The sequence below is a fragment of the Anopheles funestus genome (assembly GCF_943734845.2).
Source record: "Anopheles funestus chromosome X unlocalized genomic scaffold, idAnoFuneDA-416_04 X_unloc_158, whole genome shotgun sequence".
NCBI classification, from domain to species: Eukaryota; Metazoa; Arthropoda; class Insecta; order Diptera; family Culicidae; genus Anopheles; species Anopheles funestus.
The window spans coordinates 20,001-32,500 of record NW_026045103.1 but is presented as its reverse complement, the minus strand read 5'-3'; the positions used below and the strand labels follow the sequence as shown (position 1 = coordinate 32,500).

At 48.4% G+C, this 12,500-nt stretch overlaps 2 non-coding genes across 2 annotated transcripts in view; one reads left to right on the top strand and one right to left on the bottom strand.

The window, feature by feature from the left end:
• Positions 1–648: 648 nt before the first annotated feature.
• On the bottom strand, positions 649–806 carry LOC125772964 (5.8S ribosomal RNA). The gene has a single exon (XR_007419788.1). It is a non-coding gene; the product is annotated as a 5.8S ribosomal RNA (ribosomal RNA).
• Positions 807–12,362: 11,556 nt separating this feature from the next.
• LOC125772961 (5.8S ribosomal RNA) overlaps positions 12,363–12,500 on the top strand; it is a 158-nt gene continuing 20 nt past the window's right edge. Inside the window, exon 1 of the ribosomal RNA XR_007419787.1 lies at positions 12,363–12,500. This exon is cut by the window's right edge and continues 20 nt beyond it. This is a non-coding gene — a ribosomal RNA (5.8S ribosomal RNA).

Below are 12,500 nucleotides of genomic sequence, written 5' to 3'. Positions count from 1 at the left end.
GCAACAACACTTCACACACACACACACACGGATTGGGCAATTTACGGTCATTTTTGAATCAACGATGGCCCCCCCGAGCACGTTGTCCGAATATCACTCCAATAAGGACAACGAGTTCCGCTCGGCATCGTTTTGATTCGATCTCTCAACAACAACTCTCGGTCGACTTGGTCGACTTGGACCCACGATGTCTCCCCCCGAGCATGTCGAGCCAACTGCACCACTATTGTATTGGACAACATGTTCCCCTCGGGCATCGATGGGTTAATCATGCACCACTATTATAAAACCCTTTGACGTTTTCCCCCAAGCACGTTGATCCAGTATTACGACGGATACGGTCAACGAATTCTTGGACATCAAAGAGGTTTTCGATTGAATTTCCCCATGTTTCACAACGTACTCTTAGCGGTATCCTACGATACGTCTCACTCTATTTGTGTGTGTGCGCGTTTACGTGCGTGCGATTTATGCGGTTCACCCCTTTACTTTCAGCGCCCTGCGGTCCCAACAAAGGTCCCGAGCACGCCATTATGCACAGTGTGGAAGCGTGTTTCCCCCACGACACTAGACGGGCTGCTCGCCATAGTGTTCTATTGTGGCACGCTCCACCCTGAAGTTTGGTTTGTTGTATATCAAGGAATTGATAGGCACTCAAGAATGTGTGCATCGGCCGGGTTTAATCGTCCGACGCGCAATATGCGTTCAACTTATCGGTGTTCATGTGTCCTGCAGTTCACATTGTGACGCGCATTTAGCTGCGGTCTTCATCGATCCATGAGCCGAGTGATCCCCTGCCTAGGGTTTTATAGTAAGGTTCCCAATGTAACACAATCCCGGTGGTACGTCCAAAGACTAACTTTCTGACTAAGTTGTCTTTATTACCCAATAGTCCCAGGCCTTGTGACTTGTGGCTCATGTCTACGCCCATGGCCACCATTCGCTAAGATAGTTTTGAAGTCACTTTGAAGGCCCAGGAACAACTCTCTTAGCACATCGGTTAACCTGACGCCGCAGTCAACTCATGTGCTTGGATCGGATCGAGCTATTGAGTATTGGGCCTGCATACTCGCTCATCCGTATCCTTTGCGTACCGCCCCATGGCCCTTGTATGACTGCACCACAGTTCCTGTTCGTTCCGTGCCTATGGCCGGATACGTATTGCACATCGGTTAACCTGACGCCGCAGTCAACTCATGTGCTTGGATCGGATCGAGCTATTGAGTATTGGGCCTGCATACTCGCTCATCCGTATCCTTTGCGTACCGCCCCATGGCCCTTGTATGTCTGCACCACAGTTCCTGTTCGTTCCGTGCCTATGGCCGGATACGTATTGCACATCGGTATACCTGTCGCTACTCAGGCAACTCGTGTGCGTGGATTGGATCGAGAACATGGTGTGTGCCCCATGTTATAATTGATAGTCCATATCCACTTTATAGGTTAAAGTCATAAGTTGTGATTGCACAACCATTCTTCATAAGAGTTTAATCACTCTTCAACTAACTTTCGTTCTGGTGTCTTGGTATCAAATCGCGTAAGACACAAGATTCTACTGGCCAAATAGAATCTAGCACATTGGTTAACCTGGCGCCGCAGTCAACTCATGTGCTTGGATCGGATCGAGCTATTGAGTATTGGGCCTGCATACTCGCTCATCCGTATCCTTTGCGTACCGCCCCATGGCCCCGTCCTTAGAGTTAATGACTAGTAGGCTTAACTCTTTGTATGTCTGCACCACAGTTCCCGTTCGTTCCGTGCCGTGGCCGGATACGTATTGCACATCGGTATACCTGTCGCTACTCAGGCAACTCGTGTGCGTGGATTGGATCGAGCTCATGGGGTGTGTAGAGATTCCATGTTATAATTGCAAGTCCATATCCACTTTATAGGTTAAAGTCATAAGTTGTGATTGCACAACCATACTTCATAAGAGTTTAATAACTCTTCAACTAACTTTCGTTCTGGTGTCTTGGTATCAAATCGCATAAGACACAAGATTCTACTGGCCAAATAGAATCTAGCACATTGGTTAACCTGGCGCCGCAGTCAACTCATGTGCTTGGATCGGATCGAGCTATTGAGTATTGGGCCTGCATACTCGCTCATCCGTATCCTTTGCGTACCGCCCCATGGCCCCGTCCTTAGAGTTAATGACTAATAGGCTTAACTCTTTGTATGTCTGCACCACAGTTCCCGTTCGTTCCGTGCCGTGGCCGGATACGTATTGCACAACAGTAGATACCATCACCTGACGTATCTAACACACCACTATTGTAACTCGTCGTCGAAGGACCTTTCAAGTGCCTGATGGCCAGGGGAGCTCTTACACGGCACGGAGACACAGTGATGCTCGCCCATCACAGTGTACAACGATCGAGTTTGCTTAAGTGTCTGGGTACCTACACACCAGACACAATGCAATGGCCACGGATCCACACAAGGCACATCACATGCAGAAAGCTTCACCAGATTATGACACATACCACACTCTTGTAACTCGTCGTCGAAGGGGCGTTCAAAGTGCCTTACGGCTAGGGGAGATCTAGCACGGCACGGAGACACAGTAATGGTTGCCCATCAAAGTGTACAACGATCGAGTTTGCTTTCCGCGCAAGCGTTCTAAGTGTCTGGGTACCTACACACCAGACACAATGCAATGGCCACGGATCCACACAAGGCACATCACATGCAGAAAGCTTCACCAGATTCTGACACATACCACACTCTTGTAACTCGTCGTCGAAGGGGCGTTCAAAGTGCCTTACGGCTAGGGGGGATCTAGCACGGCACGGAGACACAGTGATGGTCACCCATCAAAGTGTACAACGATCGAGTTTGCTTTCCGCGCAAGCGTTCTAAGTGTCTGGGTATCTAAGCACCAGACACAATGCAATGGCCACGGATCCACACAAGGCACATCACATGCAGAAAGCTTCACCAGATTCTGACACATACCACACACATGCAACTCGTCGTCGAAGGGGCGTTCAAGTGCCTTACGGCTAGGGGAGATCTAGCTCGGCACGGAGACACAGTGATGGTCACCCATCAAAGTGTACAACGAACGAGTTGGCTTTCAACAAATTCTGACACATAGCAAGCGAGCGACCGAGCTACACCGAAGGCAGCCCATGGTTGGTCACTCGCGGACGATCATCAGTAATGATCCTTCCGCAGGTTCACCTACGGAAACCTTGTTACGACTTTTACTTCCTCTAAATCATCAAGTTCGGTCAACTTCAGCCATGCCAGCTGCAGCTCACGAAGGAACCGCGGAAGGTAAGCCTCCAGAAACCTCACTAAATAATCCATCGGTAGTAGCGACGGGCGGTGTGTACAAAGGGCAGGGACGTAATCAGCACTAGCTAATGACTAGTGCTTACTAGAAATTCCAGGTTCATGGGGACCGTTGCAGTCCCCAATCCCGACTAGATGGGCATTTTAGTGATTTCCCGTTCCTCTCGGAATGGGGGCGCCTATTGGCGAGAACACGCTGCGACCCACATTGTAGCACGCGTGCAGCCCAGAACATCTAAGGGCATCACGGACCTGTTATCGCTCATTCTCAGCTTGCTAAACACAAGTTGTCCCGCTAAGCAGGGCAAACGTAGCCGACGACCGCCCGTGAAGGCGCCGCCCGGCTGTAACGTCAGGTGCGCCCGGAGGCGCACTGCTGACAGCGTTCTAGTTAGCATGTTTGAGTCACGTTCGTTATCGGAATTAACCAGACAAATCATTCCACGAACTAAGAACGGCCATGCACCACTACCCTTAAATTTGAGAAAGAGCTATCAATCTGTCTTACCTCGATAAGTTTGGACCTGGTAAATTTTCCCGTGTTGAGTCAAATTAAGCCGCAAGCTCCACTTCTTGTGGTGCCCTTCCGTCAATTCCTTTAAGTTTCAACTTTGCAACCATACTTCCCCCGGAACCCGATTTTGGTTTCCCGGAAGCGACTGAGAGCACCGAATAGGGGTAGCGTCTCCCAATTGCTAATTGGCATCGTTTACGGTTAGAACTAGGGCGGTATCTAATCGCCTTCGATCCTCTAACTTTCGTTCTTGATTAAAGAAAGCATCCATGGCAAACGCTTTCGCTTCAGTTGGTCCTACGACGGTCTACGAATTTCACCTCTCGCGCCGTAATACCAATGCCCCCAACTACTTCTGTTAATCATTACCTCTAGGTTTCTGACAAACCAACGAAATCGTATAAACCGAGGTCATATTCCATTATTCCATGCAAGATTATTCTCGGCCAACGCCAACCCCACGGGGGGGCCGGACGCTTTGTCTTAGCCTGCTTTGAGCACTCTAATTTGTTCAAGGTAAATGTGAGTATCTTGAGCACCATGAGGAGCCCGTGCCGGAGTTAACCGGTAGCACGGTACTCGTTCACAGAGTAACGCCCAAGTACACCATTGTGAGTCGCAGCCGTGAGCGCGCGCACGAACGGCCCCGGCGTGTAACCGGGCGCCCGTGGCGGTCACGTGTCTGGACGGGCAATCAACTTCGAACGTTTTAACCGCAACAACTTTAATATACGCTAGTGGAGCTGGAATTACCGCGGCTGCTGGCACCAGACTTGCCCTCCACTTGATCCTTGTTGAAGGATTTATACTCAACTCATTCCAATTATGGACCATCGTTAGAGAGGTCCATATTGTTATTTCTCGTCACTACCTCCCCGTACTGGGATTGGGTAATTTACGCGCCTGCTGCCTTCCTTGGATGTGGTAGCCATTTCTCAGGCTCCCTCTCCGGAATCGAACCCTGATTCCCCGTTACCCGTCGCAACCATGGTAAAATTTTGAAAAGTGCGTCAAAAAAATTTTTTCAAAAAGTACCAAATCGTGATCAGAACTCACTATAGACCATAAAAAGTGAAATCCGATGATCATTTGCAACACTTGGTCAATCGAGAAAAATTTCACTTTTTTACTAGAGTCGGGTACCCTGAACGAAAAATCGCTCAAGTGATGGTTTTTGGCCAATAACTCGAATACTAGACGTCGGAGGGGGGTGCCGTAGAACAATTTTTTGTAGCCCTTGAAATTACCTTTCGAATGATATATAGTGGTTTTTTGGTCAAACAGTGACCCCGAGACTAGTAACCCTCCATACACAAAACCGCCTACAAAAACTTTGTTTTGAAAAATTTTGAAAAGTTCAAAAAAATTTTTTTTTCAAAAACTACTAAAACGTGATAAGAACTTACTATAGACCATGAAAAGTGATATCCGATGATAATTTGCAAAAGTTGGTAACTAGTAAAAAATTTCACTTTTTTACTAGAGTCGGTGCAACGAGAAAAAAAAAGTCCGTGATGGAGAAAAATGGCACGTTTTCCACGCCTGTACGCTTTCGTTTACTATATAGGGGGTAGGTGAGCCAGAAGCATGAATTTGACTGAGTACGTATCTTTATGAATTGGGCCCTTCTAAATCGATTGAGACTACCCCCAGGACGATCGGACGACTGCTTCTGGCTCAAAATGTGGTTTTTAGATTTTGATCGTCAATTATGAGAGAAAAAATCGATTAGAAGTAAAGATACGAAATGCTTGGTCTAAGTTGGGAAACGACTTCGGATATTTGTTGGACGTTGTCGTAGAAGGTCCGAGGACCAAGGAAAAGTGATTTCCAAGTGGATTTATGCACTATTAGTCGATGGTAAGATGTGAAATTAGTAGAACTTACCATACAGTTTGCGAAGTTGAAGCAATCGGTTGGTGAATATGGTACTGTCTGTCCAATTTGGTGGTTCGGAATGAGTGTAACGATGTTGATGATGGATAGACGTTCCGATTGCCCCCGATCGGGGAACATATAGTGGTCTTTAAGGTCCAAGTACCTATGTTTTGGTAAGCAGAACTGAGAGTTAAAGGATGAAAGTCGGCCATTCCTAATATCATCCTATCGGTGGTTCGCGAGTTGTTTGAGGACCGGAGCAGCTCGCGATGAAACGGTCCTAGGGTATTGGTTATCCATCCAAGGAAGAGTAAATGCGATCCTAGATGTGTGTCGTTGGCCGTTCTACCGGTATCGCCTATCGATGAGATATCGACGGGCATGCCTTACTCGAAAGTTGAATTCTAGGATCGATGGTCAAACAGACCTATGAGCGATAAACCAAACTGAACACGTATTGATGTCGGCTTTTCCTATCATTTGATGCCGCAGGTTGTTTAGGGACCGGAGCAACTTGCGGCCGAGACGGTCCCCGGGGGTTTCTTTCTCCAAGGAGTGGAAACTATTAAGCAAGAGTTGTAGCAAGATACGATCCTCTGATGTGTCGTTGGCCGTTCATGCGGTATCGCCTGTCGATGAGATATCGATGGGCATGCCTTACTCTACCGACCTTCTAATTGAGAGTATTAATCAGGGATCGATGGTCAAACAAGACCAATGAGCGATAAACCAAACTGAACACGTATTGATGTCGGCTTTTCCTATCATTTGATGCCGCAGGTTGTTTAGGGACCGGAGCAGCTTGCGGCCGAGACGGTCCCCGGGGGTTTCTTTCTCCAAGGAGAAGAAACGATTAAGCAAAAGTTGTAGCAAGATACGATCCTCTGATGTGTCGTTGGCCGTTCAAGCGGTATCGCCTGTCGATGAGATATCGATGGGCATGCCTTACTCTCCCGACTGGATTACTGAGAGTTTAATCAGGGATCGATGGTCAAACAGACCAATGAGCGATAAACCAAACTGAACACATATTGATGTCGGCATTTCCTATCATTTGTCGCAGGTTGTTTAGGGACCGGAGCAGCTTGCGACCGAGACGGTCCCCGGGGGTTTCTTTCTCTAAGGAGTGGAAACGATTAAGCAAAAGTCGTAGCAATAATCGATCACCTGATGTGTCGTTGGCCGTTCTTGCGGTATCGCCTGTCGATGAGATATCGATGGGCATGCCTTACTCTCCTGACTGTTTAATTGAGAGTTATAATCAGGGATCGATGGTCAAAAAGACCTATGAGCGATAAACCAAACTGAACACGTATTGATGTCGGCATTTCCTATCATTTGTCGCAGGTTGTTTGGGGACCGGAGCAGCTTGCGACCGAGACGGTCCCTTCCCGAAAGATGGTGAACCGAGTCGTCTGGCGTAAAAACCGGACGACTCGAAAGGGCTTGACCCTTTCAAGTGAGCGATAATCACATTCTACGCTCAGTTCGACAGCTACAAGGCAATCACTCGCTATGTTCAGAGCTAATACATGCAACACGCCGGCATTGTTTCCACCGACGCATGGATTCAAGACTGGTGCACTTATTAGTTAAACCGTTCGCCTCCGGGTGTTTCGAGTTCAAGTCTGGATGAGGATTGATCTTGCTGGTAATAGCTTGAGCCCCTGAATAAGGGGTCGAAGCGTACATCTTGAGACCATGTACAACATATTACCAAATCGGCACCATGGGTTCGGGTGCAAGTGATGTAACCGTGAAAGATGTTGAGCAGCCCAACATCGGTTTACACACGCATAATAGGAAGGCAGCGCTGTCGACTGGTCAGTCGTGTAAGAAGTGTGCATTATCGATCACAAATATATTGGTGATCTGTAGGTTGCGCATACACCATGCCCGGTGTAAAGTGCCGTGGTCCCCCCCGGGGGGCTGCATCAAACCGTTCGCCACGCGAACTACCCAATGGAACGAACTCGATGCATTTAATAAGAAGAAGAGATGATAATGAAACACGGTCGATTTAAGAGTTGAAAACGTTGAAATGCCTATAAGCAAGTCTTAAGTTGGTGGTGACCGTTACGCCCCAACAAATTGGTGCCTTACCCTACACCAAAGAGCCATTCAACATGGTTCAAGTGAGCGATAATCACGCTCTACGCTCAGTATGACAGCTGCAAGGCAATCACTCGCTAAGTTCAGAGCTAATACATGCAACACGCCGGCATTGTTTCCACCGACGCATGGATTCAAGACTGGTGCACTTATTAGTTAAACCGTTCGCCTCCGGGTGTTTCGAGTTCAAGTCTGGATGAGGATTGTTCTTGCTGGTAATAGCTTGAGCCCCTGAATAAGGGGCCGAAGCGTACATCTTGAGAGTAAATGTACAACATATTACCAAATCGGCACCGTGGGTTCTGGTGCAAGTGATGTAACCATGAAAGATGTTGAGCAGCCCAACATCGGTTTACACACGCATAAGGGGTTTATTGTTATCTGTAGGTTGCGCATACACCATACCCGGTGTAAAGTGCCGTGGTCCCCCAGGGGGCTGCATCAAAACGTTCGCCATGCGAACTACCCAATGGAACGAACTCGATGTATTGAAAGAGATGAACAATTAATAGCGAGAATAGGGGCCCGGAAGCAATTCCGCGGCCCTACGGTCGATTCAAGAGTTGAAACGTTGTACAATCGTGGATAGCACCTAGTGCTAATATGGTGAGAGATAATGTGTGAGGAAATTTAGTTTCCTAAAGTTTAGTTAGTGGTTTCCGTTGTGCCCTAACAAACTTAAAGTTGGTGGTGACCGTTACACCCCAACAAATTGGTGCCTTACCCAACACCAAAGAGCCATTCCATATGGTTCTAGAGAGAGAGAGTTGTGTGGAAATTTATTTCCCACTAAGCGAGTGTGTGTCTGTAGTGGAACGAATTCTGGTTGATCCTACCAGTAATATACGCTTGTCTCAAAGGTTAAGCCATGCATGTCTAAGTACAAACATAAATGAATGTGAAACCGCATAAGGCTCAGTATAACAGCTATAATTCACAAGATCATCCTACCACTAGTTACTTGGATAACTGTGGAAAATCCAGAGCTAATACATGCAACATGCCGGGACTGTTGCCCTCGCGGGTAGCTGAACTGGTGCACTTATTAGTTAAACCAATCGCCTCCGGGCGGCTTGAGTTGAAGTCTGGATAAGGACGCAGATCGTATGGTCGCTTGTCGACTGACGACAGATCTTTCAAATGTCTGCCCTATCAACTATTGATGGTAGTGTAGAGGACTACCATGGTTGCGACGGGTAACGGGGAATCAGGGTTCGATTCCGGAGAGGGAGCCTGAGAAATGGCTACCACATCCAAGGAAGGCAGCAGGCGCGTAAATTACCCAATCCCAGTACGGGGAGGTAGTGACGAGAAATAACAATATGGACCTCTCTAACGATGGTCCATAATTGGAATGAGTTGAGTATAAATCCTTCAACAAGGATCAAGTGGAGGGCAAGTCTGGTGCCAGCAGCCGCGGTAATTCCAGCTCCACTAGCGTATATTAAAGTTGTTGCGGTTAAAACGTTCGAAGTTGATTGCCCGTCCAGACACGTGACCGCCACGGGCGCCCGGTTACACGCCGGGGCCGTTCGTGCGCGCGCTCACGGCTGCGACTCACAATGGTGTACTTGGGCGTTACTCTGTGAACGAGTACCGTGCTACCGGTTAACTCCGGCACGGGCTCCTCATGGTGCTCAAGATACTCACATTTACCTTGAACAAATTAGAGTGCTCAAAGCAGGCTAAGACAAAGCGTCCGGCCCCCCCGTGGGGTTGGCGTTGGCCGAGAATAATCTTGCATGGAATAATGGAATATGACCTCGGTTTATACGATTTCGTTGGTTTGTCAGAAACCTAGAGGTAATGATTAACAGAAGTAGTTGGGGGCATTGGTATTACGGCGCGAGAGGTGAAATTCGTAGACCGTCGTAGGACCAACTGAAGCGAAAGCGTTTGCCATGGATGCTTTCTTTAATCAAGAACGAAAGTTAGAGGATCGAAGGCGATTAGATACCGCCCTAGTTCTAACCGTAAACGATGCCAATTAGCAATTGGGAGACGCTACCCCTATTCGGTGCTCTCAGTCGCTTCCGGGAAACCAAAATCGGGTTCCGGGGGAAGTATGGTTGCAAAGTTGAAACTTAAAGGAATTGACGGAAGGGCACCACAAGAAGTGGAGCTTGCGGCTTAATTTGACTCAACACGGGAAAATTTACCAGGTCCAAACTTATCGAGGTAAGACAGATTGATAGCTCTTTCTCAAATTTAAGGGTAGTGGTGCATGGCCGTTCTTAGTTCGTGGAATGATTTGTCTGGTTAATTCCGATAACGAACGTGACTCAAACATGCTAACTAGAACGCTGTCAGCAGTGCGCCTCCGGGCGCACCTGACGTTACAGCCGGGCGGCGCCTTCACGGGCGGTCGTCGGCTACGTTTGCCCTGCTTAGCGGGACAACTTGTGTTTAGCAAGCTGAGAATGAGCGATAACAGGTCCGTGATGCCCTTAGATGTTCTGGGCTGCACGCGTGCTACAATGTGGGTCGCAGCGTGTTCTCGCCAATAGGCGCCCCCATTCCGAGAGGAACGGGAAATCACTAAAATGCCCATCTAGTCGGGATTGGGGACTGCAACGGTCCCCATGAACCTGGAATTTCTAGTAAGCACTAGTCATTAGCTAGTGCTGATTACGTCCCTGCCCTTTGTACACACCGCCCGTCGCTACTACCGATGGATTATTTAGTGAGGTTTCTGGAGGCTTACCTTCCGCGGTTCCTTCGTGAGCTGCAGCTGGCATGGCTGAAGTTGACCGAACTTGATGATTTAGAGGAAGTAAAAGTCGTAACAAGGTTTCCGTAGGTGAACCTGCGGAAGGATCATTACTGATGATCGTCCGCGAGTGACCAACCATGGGCTGCCTTCGGTGTAGCTCGGTCGCTCGCTTGCTATGTGTCAGAATTTGTTGAAAGCCAACTCGTTCGTTGTACACTTTGATGGGTGACCATCACTGTGTCCCCGTGCCGAGCTAGATCTCCCCTAGCCGTAAGGCACTTGAACGCCCCTTCGACGACGAGTTGCATGTGTGTGGTATGTGTCAGAATCTGGTGAAGCTTTCTGCATGTGATGTGCCTTGTGTGGATCCGTGGCCATTGCATTGTGTCTGGTGCTTAGATACCCAGACACTTAGAACGCTTGCGCGGAAAGCAAACTCGATCGTTGTACACTTTGATGGGTGACCATCACTGTGTCTCCGTGCCGTGCTAGATCCCCCCTAGCCGTAAGGCACTTTGAACGCCCCTTCGACGACGAGTTACAAGAGTGTGGTATGTGTCAGAATCTGGTGAAGCTTTCTGCATGTGATGTGCCTTGTGTGGATCCGTGGCCATTGCATTGTGTCTGGTGTGTAGGTACCCAGACACTTAGAACGCTTGCGCGGAAAGCAAACTCGATCGTTGTACACTTTGATGGGCAACCATCACTGTGTCTCCGTGCCGTGCTAGATCTCCCCTAGCCGTAAGGCACTTTGAACGCCCCTTCGACGACGAGTTACAAGAGTGTGGTATGTGTCATAATCTGGTGAAGCTTTCTGCATGTGATGTGCCTTGTGTGGATCCGTGGCCATTGCATTGTGTCTGGTGTGTAGGTACCCAGACACTTAAGCAAACTCGATCGTTGTACACTTTGATGGGCGAGCATCACTGTGTATCCGTGCCGTGTAAGAGCTCCCCTGGCCATCAGGCACTTGAAAGGTCCTTCGACGACGAGTTACAATAGTGGTGTGTTAGATACGTCAGATTACGGTGTCTACTAGTGTGCAATACGTATCCGGCTACGGCACGGAACGAACGGGAACTGTGGTGCAGACATACAAAGAGTTAAGCCTATTAGTCATTAACTCTAAGGACGGGGCCATGGGGCGGTACGCAAAGGATACGGATGAGCGAGTATGCAGGCCCAATACTCAATAGCTCGATCCGATCCAAGCACATGAGTTGACTGCGGCGCCAGGTTAACCAATGTGCTAGATTCTATTTGGCCAGTAGAATCTTGTGTCTTATGCGATTTGATACCAAGACACCAGAACGAAAGTTAGTTGAAGAGTTATTAAACTCTTATGAAGTATGGTTGTGCAATCACAACTTATGACTTTAACCTATAAAGTGGATATGGACTATCAATTATAACATGGGGCACACACCATGTTCTCGATCCAATCCACGCACACGAGTTGCCTGAGTAGCGACAGGTATACCGATGTGCAATACGTATCCGGCCATAGGCACGGAACGAACAGGAACTGTGGTGCAGACATACAAGGGCCATGGGGCGGTACGCAAAGGATACGGATGAGCGAGTATGCAGGCCCAATACTCAATAGCTCGATCCGATCCAAGCACATGAGTTGACTGCGGCGCCAGGTTAACCGATGTGCTAAGAGAGTTGTTCCTGGGCCTTCAAAGTGACTTCAAAACTATCTTAGCGAATGGTGGCCATGGGCGTAGACATGAGCCACAAGTCACAAGGCCTGGGACTATTGGGTAATAAAGACAACTTAGTCAGAAAGTTAGTCTTTGGACGTACCACCGGGATTGTGTTACATTGGGAACCTTACTATAAAACCCTAGGCAGGGGATCACTCGGCTCATGGATCGATGAAGACCGCAGCTAAATGCGCGTCACAATGTGAACTGCAGGACACATGAACACCGATAAGTTGAACGCATATTGCGCGTCGGACGATTAAACCCGGCCGAT